The 16,551-nt window shown below is 35.7% G+C and overlaps 1 protein-coding gene and 1 pseudogene across 15 annotated transcripts in view; one reads left to right on the top strand and one right to left on the bottom strand.

Annotated features, from left to right (window-relative positions):
• Window positions 1-16,551, top strand: part of MARCHF1 (membrane associated ring-CH-type finger 1) — a 576,629-nt gene that overhangs the window by 384,469 nt on the left and 175,609 nt on the right. The window lies entirely within an intron of this gene.
• On the bottom strand, window positions 11,790-11,908 carry LOC120613524 (uncharacterized; annotated as a pseudogene).

Genomic DNA, 16,551 nt, shown 5'->3' with positions numbered 1-16,551 from the left:
CTTTGTAATAGGCTTTAGGAGATGTTTAAATAGTTTTTCTGAAATGATATGTTGTTGCTCTAAAAGCATCTGTGTCAATTGCAGTAATGAAACTGAATATCTGTTCATCGATAATATCTTTATAAAGCAGGAAGTGAAAGGAAGTATTCGATTTAGAAAAAAGGTGACATCCTTATTTAAGTACCACTTCTGTTTCTTTTTCGCTCTCAATTCCTAACACAAAAAGTTCTTAGAAATGGTTATTATTTAGGCAGTTAAGGGATATTCGCATTTAAAAACAAGAAGATATCTTAGAGTAATATGGGCAAAAAAGCCGATAGGAAGCTGTTATGGACTAGTGAGATAAGAAAGCAGAACTGCACAGAACGTCTACCAAAAGTTTAAGAATGATGGCACAGAGAAGTATAGCAGGGTGAAGAGTAATTGTTAAGACACTGGAAACCTAATTTGTTCATAGACACTCAGAAAGAAATCAAAGGAAAGAAACAAACTAAAGATGAGTTTTTAAGTTGGAAAAGTTATGTTGGTTTAAAGGAGCCAGAGGGAGATGTTGGGTGAATAGATGTGCTTTGTAAAGAAAAGGGGAACTCTCTTAAGGAGCCAGTGTGTCTCAACTTTCATTCTGCAGTCCTGTAATACCCACCCTTGTCAATCAGAGGTGCTATTTTGAACTGGTATGATGTCATATTCTAGCATAAAAACATTTTTGATTGACAAATTATTCTGGAAAGTTAATATGAATATGTATAATTTCCAGAGCACAAAAAATTCTAAGATGTGATGAGTCTTATACATAATTACCTTTAAATGTAACTATAGCCTTCAAAATAATTTCACTGTGATATTCTTTTGGATTTCAGTACTTTCTGTGGGTTTGGTTTTTACATGAGACATATGATAGAAGATCTTCTGTAATGGAATAAATGTAATAGTGACATATAAAATGTATAACAACGGCTATATATCCACATCCCTGTCCCTAGTCTCTAAACTATGTGTAGTTCATTTTCAACTCGAAGAAAACGTACTCACATAGATGCCTCAGCTTGGATAGATGCTCTTCCAACGTTATTTTTCTTTATTGTGCCTTTGAAACTCTTAAGGTGCTGTGGTATTCTTATTCTGAACTCAGTGTTGAAATAGCCTCCCTGCTAAACCGGAGAGTCAATAATTGAGTAATTTTTTCACCCTCTTCAAAATCATAGAAAAGTGTAAACATGCTCAGTATATTCAGTGCCAGGTTGTGTTAGAGACTCCTCCTGACACAAATACTCTCCTCTTAATTACATTCCTTGCACGCTAATTACATTCCTTGCACCCCTTCAGCCAGATCACTGAGTGGCTGTAGGAGTTCTGCTTTCAGCCCCGCAAGCCCTGGCTGTGAATACAGCTCTGCTTTCATTCCCTAACCGCTCATTCCACTCTGCCTAAAAAACACTTTCCTCCTCTCACCCTCAGACCCCAGCACTATTGGTTTAGTTATGGGTCATCTGTGCTATTAGAGGAAGAAAAATGTATGCTCACACTGCAGTTATAAGTTCCAGACTCATCATTTCCTTGGTCTACTTCCTAAGAACTCTTCTTTAAATCTGTTCGTTTCTAAGATAAGCTGAGTCTGATTTTACTCTGAAATGCAGGTGGCTTTTATTTCAGGCCTTTGTCCAGTGGAAGAGACATTAATAACACCTGAGTGAAATTTGCATAGACAGACAAATATCGTGCCTTCTAAGACCTTATGGAAATCGACCTTATTAATAGCTTCATTAGATGGAAGATGTGGATTTTTGTCATTTCAGCATCTTTTATCAAGTGGTTAGTTTCTGCCCATGTCACTCAGTATTTTAAAAGAGCCACTACCATCTGCATTTTCAGGGGTAAGGGCATTTGATTTCGTGAATAACAATAGTAAAGTCTTGTCTGACCTTTTTTGGAAAATTAAAACAGTGGGAAAATAAAGTACTATTGGGCTGCATGCTTCTTTTAAAATTTCCTTATTAAACATAGTAAGCAAATAAGTGCTATACATTTTTTCTCTTATTTTTTTAATATCAGGGTCAAAAATGTCACATTCACAAAATGCTACTGTAATCTCAGTTAATGATGTGCTAAAGTGAGGACTGTCTCAATGTATACATGAAATGTGGTAATGCCTTTGGTAATCTGAACCCTCAGACTCTACATGGGTCAGTCTTCACTTGTGTTTCATTCAAAGAATAATAACTGGAAGTAAAATAAATTTTAATTTGACTATCTCAAGGAAAACGAATAGAGATTTAATATAAAACTCTATCACCATTTCTCAAGATTTTCCTTTTCTCATTTTTTCTGATCTCAAATAGCCCAGAGCTATACAGAGCCTCTCTATTTTCATAATTCACTTTTACCTTCATGTTAAAATGATCTTCCATCCTCAGGTTATTTTGCTCTTCTCTTTTTGCCAACTCCCACTACCTATATTTGTTCTATTGTCTTTATTAGGTAGATCAAATTATCATGTCCACCTTCTTTAGTTTTTCTCTGGCATTTACCCGCAATCAAAATTCTCAAAACAAATCAATCTCAGGAGCTGGAACACACATGTGCCAAAATACGTTTCAAAATTATTACTATGCTTCTATAGTTTCAGTCCCAAGTTTAAGAAAGAAATTCTCACACTGTACTAATGAAGTTTTGAAATTAACTAAAATGTGGATTTAGTCTACAATTTTAACATGAATTAAATTTCAGAATCAGCTAACGATAAACCTTAACAAAATACATAGTTTTTGTATGTTCATCGAACTTTGAGGAAGGTACTTTATGGACATAAATGCTAAACTACATCTCTATAATGTTTCCAATATGTGTTAATAAATTTGTCTTTGGTTAGATATGCACTAAAAAATGAAACGAATATCTGAGATAATGAGTTATTTAGATGATTCATAGGGAAAAGAAATAATAGTAAGAGTAATAATAATAATTTGCCAAATACTTGTTTTTTGGGGGGCGGGGGGAGTTGCAAGATTTAAGTGCATTATTTTATTCTCTGAAATTTACAGAGAGAAAATAATTTTTCTATTTTCATACAACTAACAAAATGTAGAGCTAGAATTCAAACCACATTGGTAATTCTGCTTAAAGCTTCTTGTGAGTGAATGAGAGCACCCTTACAACCATCCCTTGGTTATATCTACCAAGTGCTATAATGAAATCAAAAAGTGGAAGACAATCAAAATATTTCAAAAAGATGAAAATTCTTCTTACCCCAGATATTTATTATACATATTCTGTTTCGTATGGTTATTCTTACTGAACTGGTATTCCTGAAACTCTTCATATTATATTATTTTCAGATATGATAGATGTGATTTTTATTTACATAATCAGTGATTATATTAAATAAATCAGATGTAACACTGACTTTCATAGCATTCTTAAACTTCTACTTAATATGTGACTCCCAAGTATTATATTTTCCTCATGTACTCAACACCGAGTGGTATTACTGAGGTTTACTCCAAACAATATATCTCAATTTATTTTCATATGCATAAATCAAAAATCACCTAGCGAATTTGTTAAAATGCCAATTTTATGTCCCACTATAGACCTGCTAAATATACAAATACAAATATACAAATATAGGGAGGGACGTCCAAGAATCTGCATTTTAGTAAGTTCCTCAGCTGATCCTGGTATACATGAAACTTGAGAAGCGTTGCCTAAATTTTTTCAGTTTTTTTAGTATATAACTTCCCATTTATTTTCAGTATTTTAGAGAAAGAATTTATGTCATTTATGTTTTTATCCCACAGTATTTGCATGTTTTAAAATATGAAGTTAATGAATAACAAATTTGAAAAATTATAGTTTTAGATTATAATCTAAAAATAAAATATATGCCCATGAATCTATACTGACATTAATAAATATTTGAATAAATAAATGAGGGAAAAGAGACAAATTTTTCTTGAAGGAAAATTCCAAGTAGAAATATGCATGGAATAGAAAATCACCGTAAGAACACCCCAGTAATAACTGCTGTGTGCAAGATTCACTGTTAAATGCTTAAACCGATGAGGAAAACTTTAAGGAGAAACAGGATATTTGCAGTCTCAAAATATCTCCCCCAAAATATTAATCATGTGGCAGTTCTAACATATTTCCATGAATTCTTTGATTCTGATCGTGTAGGAGGTGAAGCTTAATGGAGTGCAGACTGTATTTAGGGGAAAATACTCTATACAGAAACCTGGAGGACATCCTCTTACCAAGTGATCAGGTTATCAATAGTAATAAGTTATATTGATAACATGTACTTCCTGATCTGATGCAATGAGAAAGGCCTCTCACCTCCGTAATGGCCTTTCCCCAAATCCATAATACTAGCCTAATGATAAGGAAAAATAACACAAACCAAAATTGATTGATAGTCTAGAAAATATCTCTCTAGTACTCTTCTAAAGAGTCAAGTCATGAAAAACAAGGAAATACTGAGAAATTTTCACAGATCAGAGGACACTAAGGAAACACAATGAATAAATGTAATATAGTATGCCTGATGGGATCCTGGAACAGAAAAAAGATATTAGTGGAAAAACTAGTGAAATCTGAATAAAGTCTGTAGTTTAATTATTATTATTGTACCAATGTTAATTTATTCAGTTTGATAAATATACTTAGGTAAAATATTTGAAGATTATATAGGAACTCTGTGGTCTTTATTAACTCTTTGTATTATATTGTAACCTAAAATGACCATGAAACCCAAAAGTTTTATAAAATATATAACAATAGTTTAACGTTTATTTTTCCCAGAACTTTGGCAAAGCTCATGATTTTATGAATGCTAAATAGTTATTTCCTTTTTTCATTTTATATATCCACTATAATATCTTGTTTAAAAAACAAATTTAATTACATATGTATATAATTATATAATTATACATTTATATATCTCCTTCTCTCTCTTCCCCACTCTCTTCCTCCCCTCCCTCCCTCTTTCCTTCTCTCTCTCTGTCTTGCTTTTATTGTCACCTCACCTTCCCTGACTCTCACCCTCCTTCTTCCCTCCTATAAGGACTCTTGTTTATATTGGGCCCACCAAGGAAATTCAGAATAATCTCACCAATCGCAGAATTCTTAATATAATTACATGTACAAAATCCTTTTTGCTATGTATGGTAACATATTCACAGGTGTTGGGGATTTGGGTATGAACATCTTTAGGGGACCATTGTTCTACCTATCACTGTGGCTTTCCTTTCTCTGACATTTGTTAAATTGGGGATAAATTTGGTACTTTTAATCATTTGACAGATACTGTGAGAATGTATTAGCTATTACTTCCCTCTTCTAACAAAGTTTTAGAAAGCAAACTCTTTTATTCTTCAATTAATAGCCACCAACAACAATGAAATGTTGTTCTCCCTCATATTCTGCATTGTGTTTCATAAGTAATTTTTTTTGGTAGCAAACTAAGGGACAAAAAACCATTTTCTTAATTTTGTTTTGGTTCTGGCTGAATGAGAAATAATAGAAGCATAATTTTAGGTAACTATTTGCCAACACCTCTATTCAGAAAGTCTTCTTAACTATGAGTATCAGGGTGTGAAATTTCAGCTCTTTTCGATAAAATGACTGTGACACACTTACAATCAGAGCAAGCTATGAAAATAGAAAGCAAATTGTGGATATCTATGTGAGAAACTGGGGGGACAGGGTGGGGAATTTCAAATTGTAAATTAATGTAGTTGGGAGATTGATGCCATTTGTATCATTTTTTCTATGTGATAATGAAGAATCACAAGTTGGAGTACTTAATTTTTAATCACACTAAGTTCTAAAATCCCTGATTCTGATTTCTAGCAACTCTAGACCTACAAACTTGATGTAACTCAAATGTAAGTGTTTTTTAAGACTAGAATTTTTAAGGCTAATTATTTCTCTAGCATTTCTCTTGTCACAGTGTGACTATGAACTGATTTCTCCATTCTGCAGTCAATAGCTTGCCTGATACAAAAGGTTATTGATTGAGAGCAGGCAGCATTTTATAAGAATGAGGTTGAGAGGCCAACAAATCAGATAGAAATCTTTGCATGTAGAATTTGAATGCACTCAGCAAGTGCATGGGAAACATGATTGAAGAATATCCAAAGTGGGATATAGATTTGTGAGAATCACAGGTTTTCTATCAAAGATTACTATTTAGGAACAAAAATCCTTATTTGAAAATTAATCATTAGAAGACCATATCTATTAATTGCTCATTACATTTTTTATTTGCTCAACATTTATAAGTATTTAATCATTACTGAGATTTCAGCAGTCCCTCTGAAATAACATTGTCTCCTAGTTATTTTTTTTCAGAAATTCAGAGCCAAACAATAAGCAAAATATCAAAGATCATTGGTAGAAACAGCCCTACCAGCTGAGTTTGCAGTCTATGACTTGGCAGAATTGTCCTGGTGCTCCATGGCAAACTCTCTTGCAGCTAAGGTGAAGACCTACATTCAGGTCTAGGGCCAGGGCTTGTGTTAGGAAAGCAAGGCACCCGATATACAAAATTTCAGGAAGCACCCGCTCTCAGACGTGTGTGCTGCATGTGCATGACTCTGAAGAGTGAGTGCCCCTTTAAATTTTACACCCTTGCTTCTTCCCTGTCTCACCCTAGTCCCTACTTTGGTTCTATCCCTTATGTCTGTCCCATGACACTCTGTTTCAGAAGTGACTGTGAGATCATTGGAAGGTGTGTCTGGGGAAGGTGGTAGCAGATGTGGTATGTTTTCTGGTTACAGCAGTGGGACAGGTTTTCATAGCAGGGGAAATGTGATCCTGGTTCAGGGGAGTCTACAGCTCACCTGTGAGGCCAGTTCTACGCTGTGGTTCCGGAAGCTGCCTTACAAACTTAGCCTGGAGCCGGGGATTCCATCCTCCTCAAGGATCCCGTGAGCTACATAATATTTTATGTGATCCCTTCTTGTTTAAGCTGAGTGGCATAGCTTTTGCTGCTTAAAATTTAGAATTCAAATAGTCAAGAATTTGCCATTTACTAGTTTTGTGATATCTGAGGTTACATTACTCTGAGCTTCAGTTTTATCATATAATAATAATGTTTCCTTCATGAGTAGAAGGGAAGAAAAATATCTTTTTCTCTGCCTTTCTAAGTTCTTGGCTGGAGCCCCAAAACAAAAGACAGATTAAATAAAACATGCAAATTTATTTAATATTTTATATGACATGAGAGGAAATGATTAAACTTCATTACTTTTATGCTTGGTTTGATGAAGAATGAAAAGTTTGGGGGAAATGCGATAAGACAAAAAAGGGGGTACTATGAATTAGGTGTAATAAGCAGGGCAAACCTGCCTGAGGACTTTTTTCATTACTTACTAGTAGATATGCCCTGAACACCTACCTTATCCCAAGTAGTTTATCAAATCAGAGTGCCTGTGCTTCTTTCTACTCAAATTCCATTTTTTCCAGGATTGTCATAATACTAAAGCTATTCTGTCCAAATTAGGACAAATTGTTTTCTTTTTCTCCTTTAACCAAGTCAATAGTAATAATGTTCTGCAGGTAATCACAGAAGACGTTTTTCCCTAAACTGTTTAATATACATATTTTTTCTACCTATTTGAACACATGTACCAAGAAATTGTAGTGTGATATTAGGGTACATATTACATTTGGTGGTTTGATCTTTAAGTGAACATCAATACAGTAGCTCAAAGGAAAAGATGTACGAGATTTAAGTCTGAACAAAGCACTGACCTTATCTCACTTCAACTGTGTAAGAACTGAAGGAAAAAATACCCCTCTGGAATGCCACAGGCAGTTTTCTTAGGCTGATTATAATACGAGTATTTTGCCTTAGTAGAGGCCATCTCTAACCTGGGTCCAACCGTGATTCACATATGACCACTCCAAACTTGGACTCATTTTGTCTTTGGCCCTGTTAGAGGAAATGTTTTCCTTTTTCTTCTATTATTTCACCTTCTTTCCTTTTTTTTCTCCTGTACTTCTGCTGCAGAAAACACAGATCCTTGGCCACATGAACTGTGAGAATTCACTGTACTCAATACAACTCCTGCGTAATATTTCCTTTCCCTGCTGATTTAGCAAACATGGATCCCTTGCCAACTTCCAATCCAACTTTTCAGCTGAACTCCTTGGTCCTTACTGTTCTTATCCCACCTCCCTTCCCATCACATTAGTCTGGACTGCTTTGATTCAAAATGACAGAAGTCCAAATGATTTAAGATAAACCATGCTAAAGGCTCCCTCTCCCACCCCCAACCTCTCAGGTGGGGTTCACATACAGAAAAGTCTAAGGCTATATCTGGCTCCAAACTTGACAGAATCAAGCTCAAGACTTTTTTTCTTTTTTTTTTAAATGAAACTTTTCTTGGGTCTTTTAACAGTCAAAACTCATCTTACCAGCATGTTGATCTCAGTAGTAAAAGGGTGTACCCTTGGACTCTGGCAGAAAATGACCAAGGAGGAGCCTGATTTGCCCTGTTTCAATCACATACTATCTTCTCACACCAATCTGAGGTTACAAAACTATTAGGAATAAACTAATGATCCACTGAAGTATTCTCAGCAAATTAATAAACAAAATTTTAGATAGAAGTGAGGAGTAGTCCTCAGTTCTTCACTGCCAGATACGTCATGGTAAGAGAGACAGGGAGAAGGAGGGGAAAGGAGGAAGAGAAAAAAGAAAAAGAGAATAAATACTCTCTCTGGGGTTTCTTAGAAATAGTTTTACATTTAAAGACAGAATTAGAGGTGTATTTAAAGAGCCCTGTGAAGAAGTCTATCATTTTATCTATTCAAGATAAATTCTAGTTCTCAAAGTTGTACTCAAGGGTTAGTCCCTAGGCCATGGGAGTTCAGTGACCAGATCTTGTTGCTTGGTCATGCAACCAGCAAGTAGGTGGCAGCAGGCAAGTAGTCAATCTTTAGAAACCAAACTTAAACTAAACTTTGCTTTACTACATACTTTTAAAATAAATGATCTAAGAAGAGCAGTAGTCAGTCCTCATAAATGGACAAAAGATTTGAATAGACACTTCACCCAAGAAGATATGTAGATGGTAAATGAGCACATGAAAAGATGCTCAGGAACATTACTTATTCCAGTATTACAAACTCAGACTTACATGAGATACCACTGCATACCCATGGAATAGATAAATTTAACAAGACTGACAGTGCCAAACATTAGTGAACATGTGAAACAAGTTTGGCAGTTTGTTATGAAGTCAAACATACATTTACTGTGTAACTCGACAATTCTACTCTTAAAATTACCCAAGTGAAATAAAATGTGTACCCATAAAGTATTGAAAAATGACAGTTTTATTTATAATATCGAATTGTGAAACAACCAAAATGTCCATTAACTGGTGAACAGATAAGCACATTATGATATATCATAAAACATAGTCCAAATTACCAATAAAAAAATGTCAACTAATGACATATGCAGCAACATGGATTAACCTTAAAAACTGACACACAAGAGTACACACTATATGATTTCACCGATATTACATTCTAGAAAAGGCAAAACTATGTTGATAGAAAGCAGCTGAGTGGTTACTAGTGGCCACTAAATTGGGTGGGATTAGATCGACTGCAAAGAGACATGAGAGAACTTTTCGAGATAATGTAAATATTCTGAGTTATTATTGTGGTCATACATTGATCAAAACTCATAAAATTGTACATTGAAAATTTGTTAATTTTATTCTATGTAAATTATACCTTAATGAAACTGACAGAAGATACCACAGAATATGGAGGAGGAAAACATTAAGTAAAAGGATAGTCATTTGTTTGCATAGGCTTGCCTTTTGTACCTGATGTCTTCATACTCCTGAAAATAGCTGAGAAAATGAAAATAGCAGCCTGCCAAAACAAACAGATAATTCCCAAATAAAACGTATGGTCTTTCTACTGATCCCATATTCTTGGGCTTTCACTGTTTATCACTATGATATTAAGGAAATATTTTTGTAAAGAATCAACTGATAAGAACCCATATCATTTTTCCATGATGAGTATGTAATATATTACAACAAAAGTCCCGAAGCATGAACCAAAACATCCACAAAAGCCACAAGGGACTTTAAAATGATGCAATGGAGATATCTGAGGAAAAAAAATAGATATGTAACTCAATGTTATGTTTTAAATTTATGGATACAGATACAATAAAAAAAAAAATGAGTGAGATGGTCCCTCATTAGCAAAAGAAATCTCTTTGTGGAGTTTATATTCTCAGTAAATTCCAGTTTCAGAGCTACCATTTGAAAGACCCATTCATCTTTCCAGAAGTCACAACCTTATCATAATGGACATTAGCATGCAATTTAGACATGATTCATTGACCAAAGCTTCTGAGAAGGCAGTGTCTTGACCAAGATACAGATAATCATAAAATGCTCTGACTTGAATCACATGGATTGACAGTCTATGTATTTTCTCTTTAAACATGAATTACAAATGATTTCCTTTGCAAAGGGGTTGCTTTAAAAAGCAAAAGAGGCCTAGAGTAAAAGAGTTAGTAAAAAGAGCATAAAAGCAGTATAGAAATATTTTTCTTAAGAGTAGAAAAATCTCCACAAATTGTCCTATACTCTCAAAATTACCTATTTTATCTACATGTTAATAGAGGACATATACTTTCAATTTAAATCTTTTTAGATATTCTAAAGCCTATGACCAAGACTAACCTTTCTACAGCAGTGATGATATTAATGAAATCCCTTCTTAATACTTCCGTATAATGTCTTGCTATATATAATTTAAACTACTTTCACACAAAAAATAATTTTAATATCTTTATGCATATAAAAAAATCTGCTAAGTGTTGGAAATGGAGAAGTGTGGGAAACACAATCAGCCTCCAATGAGTGGATAGTCTTGTAAGGAAGAAGGCATGAGTACACTCAAGCATTACAAAAGGCAAAGTGTACTAAATACTTGAATAAAAATAAAAGCTAAACCCTGGTGGAATATTTGGGCTTTATCTTGGAAGCACATTTATGAATTTTCTTTTTTTAGCATATGTTCCATTGGTAAATCCCAATCATCTAAACAACAACAATAACAAAAAAACTCAACAGGGGGAGGGGGAAGGGAATGGGTGCTGGAAAGCGATAGATCCGGAGTTGAACTCTAGACCTGAACCTTGCAGAGTGATTTTGTGCAAAATCCTTAATTTTCCTTGAACCTAATTTCCTTATTTATAAAAGATACAAAATGATATCAAATAATAGATTCTTATGGATGTTTCGTAGTAATTTAAAGACAATGCATGCATAGGTTGAGAAAAGTGCCTGACTTGTAGTAGGACCTACACAAATTGCTAGTTTTCTTTTTTCTTCCTTTTTCCCCTGCGGTATTTCAAATCCATGGCCTGTCAGACATTTCTTGCAAAAAAGGTAGCCTAAAGCTACACCCTTTCCAGAAAATGTTAGCAGTGTTGTCAAGGCCGTTCCTCACCTGCATTCTCACTGTGTCACTGCATCTTCTTCGACCACCTGTAGATGTTGATATCGCCTCATCATGTGCAAACTCCTCTCCCTCTTCTTGACCATCCACCACAGACTACGTTAAATGACCCTACATTTCTGGTCTTCTCCTTTTTCTCCTTTTTTCTTCTCTACTCAACTCAGATAAATTTGTTTGCTGTTTTCTCATTAGAAATAATGTTTCATCCAAAACTGAGCACTTTTCTAATATCGGTCTTACTCCTGCCCTTCTTGTTGTAATCTTTTTTTAATTTTTTTTCTTAATACCTACAGCACCTGGTATTTCTAGGTGGTCTCCCATTCAAGTACTCACCAGGTCCAACCCTGCTTAGCTTCCGAGATCAGACAGGATTGGGCACGTTCAGGGTGGCATGGCCGTAGACCTTGTTGTTATCTTAAAATCAGTGAATCAAGCCTTTTAATCTGTCCCTGAAAATGATATTTGCTCTCTATAAAGCCCTCACTGAACTGAAGGTTGGCAACAAATTCCTCTGAAACATTCCCGAACTGAATTTGAGACTATCAGAGCCCAGTCACATAATGTATGTTCTCCTTTGATGTGTAAATGTTAATAATTCATATTTTCGTGCAACAAATTGTAATGACTACTACATGACAGCTTTTGTTCTAAGTACAAGAGACATAGCACTGAACAAAACAAAATCCTATTTTTATGCAGAAAGAAAAGAGAGGCACAGAGATAACAAATACATAAATAAATGCTATGAGGAAATATAAAGCAAAGTAAAGGAAGAATGATTAAAGACTTGTCTGATAAGGTGACACTCAGGTACAAATATGAAAGAAGTAAATAAGTAAGCCATGCCGATATTTGTGGGAAGAGAATTCAGGGAGAGAAGAGCAATACAGAAGCTAAAAATCAGTAGTTTGCTTGGGAGTGGCTGGAACTGAGTGAGTTTGTGAAAGGTAAGTGGTAAAGATGAAGTGAGAGCTAGCTCAGGATCTGCCTTGTAGGAAATAGTAATGATTTGGGATATTATTTGAGAGAAAGGGGAATCCATTGAAGGCTTTCGAACAAACAAGTAGCACAACGTGACTTTGGATACAAATCTCAAATCTCCTGCTGGACAAGGTTAAGATAGCCCATCATTTTCGAAGCTCAATTTCTTCCTTTAGAAAATGGAAATAATAATAACTGTCTTGTCAAATTGAGAAAATTAAATGAGGACTTACCAGAATAACTAACATATGGTGAACACTTCACTGAAACTACTAAACATTGTCTAATTTGCATTAGTCAGTATCAGCTTTATTTCCTAACATAATAATGTTTTTCTTGGGATCACACCTAACCAACTGTGGAAACTTGGATAGATGCCAAAGATATCTATTTTATTATGCTTTATATATGCAGTCTTGAACCAACTTAAGCAAAATCAAAAATAATTTCAGATTTAAGGCAAAGCAGCAAAACCAGGTGTGATTCTTCTTGTGAATAGTGACTTAACCTGTTTTGTATGGCTTAAAAGTCACCATTCATGACTTTGTGTTTTATTTTATTATAAATGTATTTATGAACATATGGGAAACAGACATGTAAAATTGTCCTGCTCTTTCCCACTGATTAATTCTCAAATGATAGCCTTTTCTTCAAGACATTAGGTGAAATGTCTTAAAACCCCTTTAAGAGTATCTTGGCAGAAATTTGAACCCAGAGAAGAAGGAGATCATTGCATGTAAAACCATAGTGACTTGTATTCTTTAAATGCATCTAATTTTTTTAACTGAAACTCAAGCATGGGATTTTTTAATGTTACCATTTTTAAAAATTATTACGCAGTAAACAAAAGCAGAGCATCAACTTAAACACAGAGTGGAACAGTGCACCGTTGATGTCGGTCCCTGACGTTCAGGCAGGACTTAAAGTTCTCCCTCTTACCTGGCTGTGAGGCCAGTGCACCAGAGTGAAAGGTGTGAAAGGCAAAGAGCGGGGCTAGTGAACCTGTGACACATGCAACAAATGAGGTGTCGCCCGTTGACTTTGTCAGTCTCATACTTCACAATCTCTTTTCTATAATAAAGTGAGAGGGAAGATAAAATCACTTTCCCTCCATTCTATATTGTTTAAACATCATTACCATGAATCACTCAAAAGAGGCTTCACTATTGCCAAGCAACCGCAGCATTTGCCTCACAGCTCCATGGAACGTGATGAGACTGTGTCATTTTACACTCCTTGAAAAAATTAATCTATTGCTCTCATCCCCCTATTTAAAGTCCTGAAGCTCAAAGGATGTGTGGTCCTCTTTACTTCGTATTTATGTTACAGTGAAAAGGAAACAATAAGTTAGCAAATTTTTCCTCCAGGTGTTTGCCTGAGCTTGGTGGTAACCTGGCGCCCCGTTGAGAAGGCTCATTTCTGGGCAGCCCTCTGAGGCAGAGGCTCCTCCCTCCTCCTCTCCGCATTTGTCAGGAAACTTCCAGTCCATGACTGCTCTGCCCTTGTAGTGGAGTCTCTTCTGAGGCACATCTGCCTCCTGCTGGTAGCTCAGCATGGTCTGGCAACGTTTCTTTCCATTTTATCCTGTTAAACTCTCTCCCATTGCCTGTAGCAGCTGTCTTAAAACTGTTCCACTCACAGCTCTTTCCATTCACTTTTAGCAAATTAAACACTTACTGGAAGAAGAGAATAAGTGTCTGTGGACATCCTCCACAGATTTATACATTCACCAGCACACCTACCGCCTGTCCTTTTCTGATGCCACCAGGGCTGCCTTTGTCCCGGACGCTCATCACTTCAATGGCTCTGTGTGGCGGGCAGAATCTTCAGCTGTCCTTCAAGATTCCCTGACCCCTGCATAATAGATGGATTTTACTTGCAGGATGAGGTTATTTTATGGGTCAGTCGACTTCAATAAAAGGAAGTTATCTGGGTGGTCTAACCTGATCGCATGAGCCCTTTAAAGCAGGGACTTCCTCTGGATGGTGAAAGGAGGGAAAGTCAAAGATTCAAAGCATGAGAAGGATGCAGTGAACTAATGCTGACTTGAGGATGGAGGGGGCTCCATAGCCAGGAATGTGAGTGGCCTCTAGAAGCTGAGTGGCCCCCTTCTGACGGCCTTTGACGGACAGGGACTTCAGTCCTATAACCGTGAAGAACTGAACTCTGCCAATAAGACGAATGAGCGTGGAAATGATTTTCCCCTGGAGCCTCCAGACAAGCTGGACTGGCACGCTGGTTTCAGCTTTGTGATACCCTGAGCAGAAAACAGTCACTCCTACAGAACTGTGAGATAATAATGGGTATTTTAAGCTAGAAGGTTGTGGCAATTTGCTACACAAATAGAAAACTAATACATTCTAGATTGAATCTAATCTCTTTTTAGGAATCTTTTCATTAAATCATTCCTGGTCTTCAGGCTCTCCTTGCTGCCCCACTTACACTGTCATCATTACCGTCATCGCCACCGTCACCTCCAACTCTCACAGTGATTAGACATGTATGCTTGACACTATATTTAAATATTTCAGATTTATTATTTTGTTTAAAGCTTCGTAGAAGGGATCTTATAGAAATGCAGAATGTGGGTCTGCAGGATTGGGTTAGGGCTTGAGATCCTGACAAATTCCCAGGTGCTGCCTCTGTTCCTGATCTAAAGTTGCATTTATGTATCTAATTCATGACATTCAACTGTGGTTGAATTTGTAGTTGCGTGACAAGCCCTATTGAAATAGATAATTCCTCTTAACCATTCTTATAAGTTAGGTAATGGTCACCAAGTGTTATTGACTTGACTTTAATTGAAGTATCTGGATAATTAGTCTGGCACATCTTAAAATATTACCTGAAGAAGGTGTATGGGGAGAATGAACCTAAGGAAAATAACCTGGTGCTCATTTTTGAATTCCATCTCTAGCCTTGAGATCATAACTCCTGGAAGCAATGCCCCAAAACTTGTATTTTTAATAAGCTCCTGAGATGAATATTATGTTACTTAAAAGTAGGGTTTCTCAACCTCAGCACTGTTGACATTTTGGATTGGCTAATTCTTTTTGCGTGAAAAGCAATCCTGTGCCTTGTAGAGTGTTTAATAACATCCCTGATCTCTACTCACTAGATGCTAATAGCAACCCTTCCCCATCCGGAACAACAAAAATTGTCTACAGACATGGCCAAATGCCCTCTGGGGAGCAGAATGTCCCAGAGTAGAGAACCTCCTCTCTAAAGTTTGAGGATTCTGATTTAAGCATTGTCTAGGAGAGGAAAAACTGAAAGTGTGTGGATTAACACAGGGTTCAGTAACATTTTTTTTTTAGCTATGAAAACAGATTAAATCTAGATCCATAAAATATGTAAATGAAAGTTATAGCATAATTTAACTTGTTTAAAAATATCTAGCTGGAGACTTAAATATTTTATTTCTAAGAGTAACTTCTTTCAATGACTGCTTAAAGTTTTAACTTAATAACTTACTCTTTGATTTCTAATATCCTAGTTAATACTCATGTCTTTGTAAGGCCAAGTAGTTCTACTTTTCAAAAGACAGTACTGTGTGATAGAAGCTGTTAAAAAAAAATGATTTTCTTGGTTTTTTGCCCTTTTAACATTTCTCATGCACACTTGAGTACTCTTTCTTTTCGACTCCTCTCCATTTTTTCCCCCATCCAGTTAGTTGGTTCTTTGCTTCTGGCAAATATCTCTGCTGAATAGCGTCTCACCCTTTCTCTCCAAAAATAAGACAAATAAAAATCTAATTCTGAAACTTTCGCAGGGTCTGTATAAATCTCCATCACTATTATGTGAGTGTTTTTATGGGTTGTATGTGTTTTCAATGAGGAAAAATGTATTCTGACAACTATGCTGTTACAAACAAAAAATAATGCCTCCTTTGAATTTAATGTTTTATGCTGCAGCTTATTCTTAAGGCGGTCTAGCAACTAAGCCACTAGTGTCTGTGTAACTTCAACTAGTCATTTCATCGTTCTTTCCAGACGTAAGCTTTTCTTTTCCATCTTAACATTTTAAGCACAGTTTTAAGTTAATCACTTAAAACATGATTTTAAA

The sequence above is a fragment of the Pteropus medius genome, unplaced genomic scaffold (genome assembly GCF_902729225.1).
Source record: "Pteropus medius unplaced genomic scaffold, Ma_sr-lr_union100, whole genome shotgun sequence".
NCBI classification, from domain to species: domain Eukaryota; kingdom Metazoa; phylum Chordata; class Mammalia; order Chiroptera; family Pteropodidae; genus Pteropus; species Pteropus medius.
Note: the sequence above shows the minus strand (reverse complement) of the source record. Positions and strands in the feature narration are given on the sequence as shown.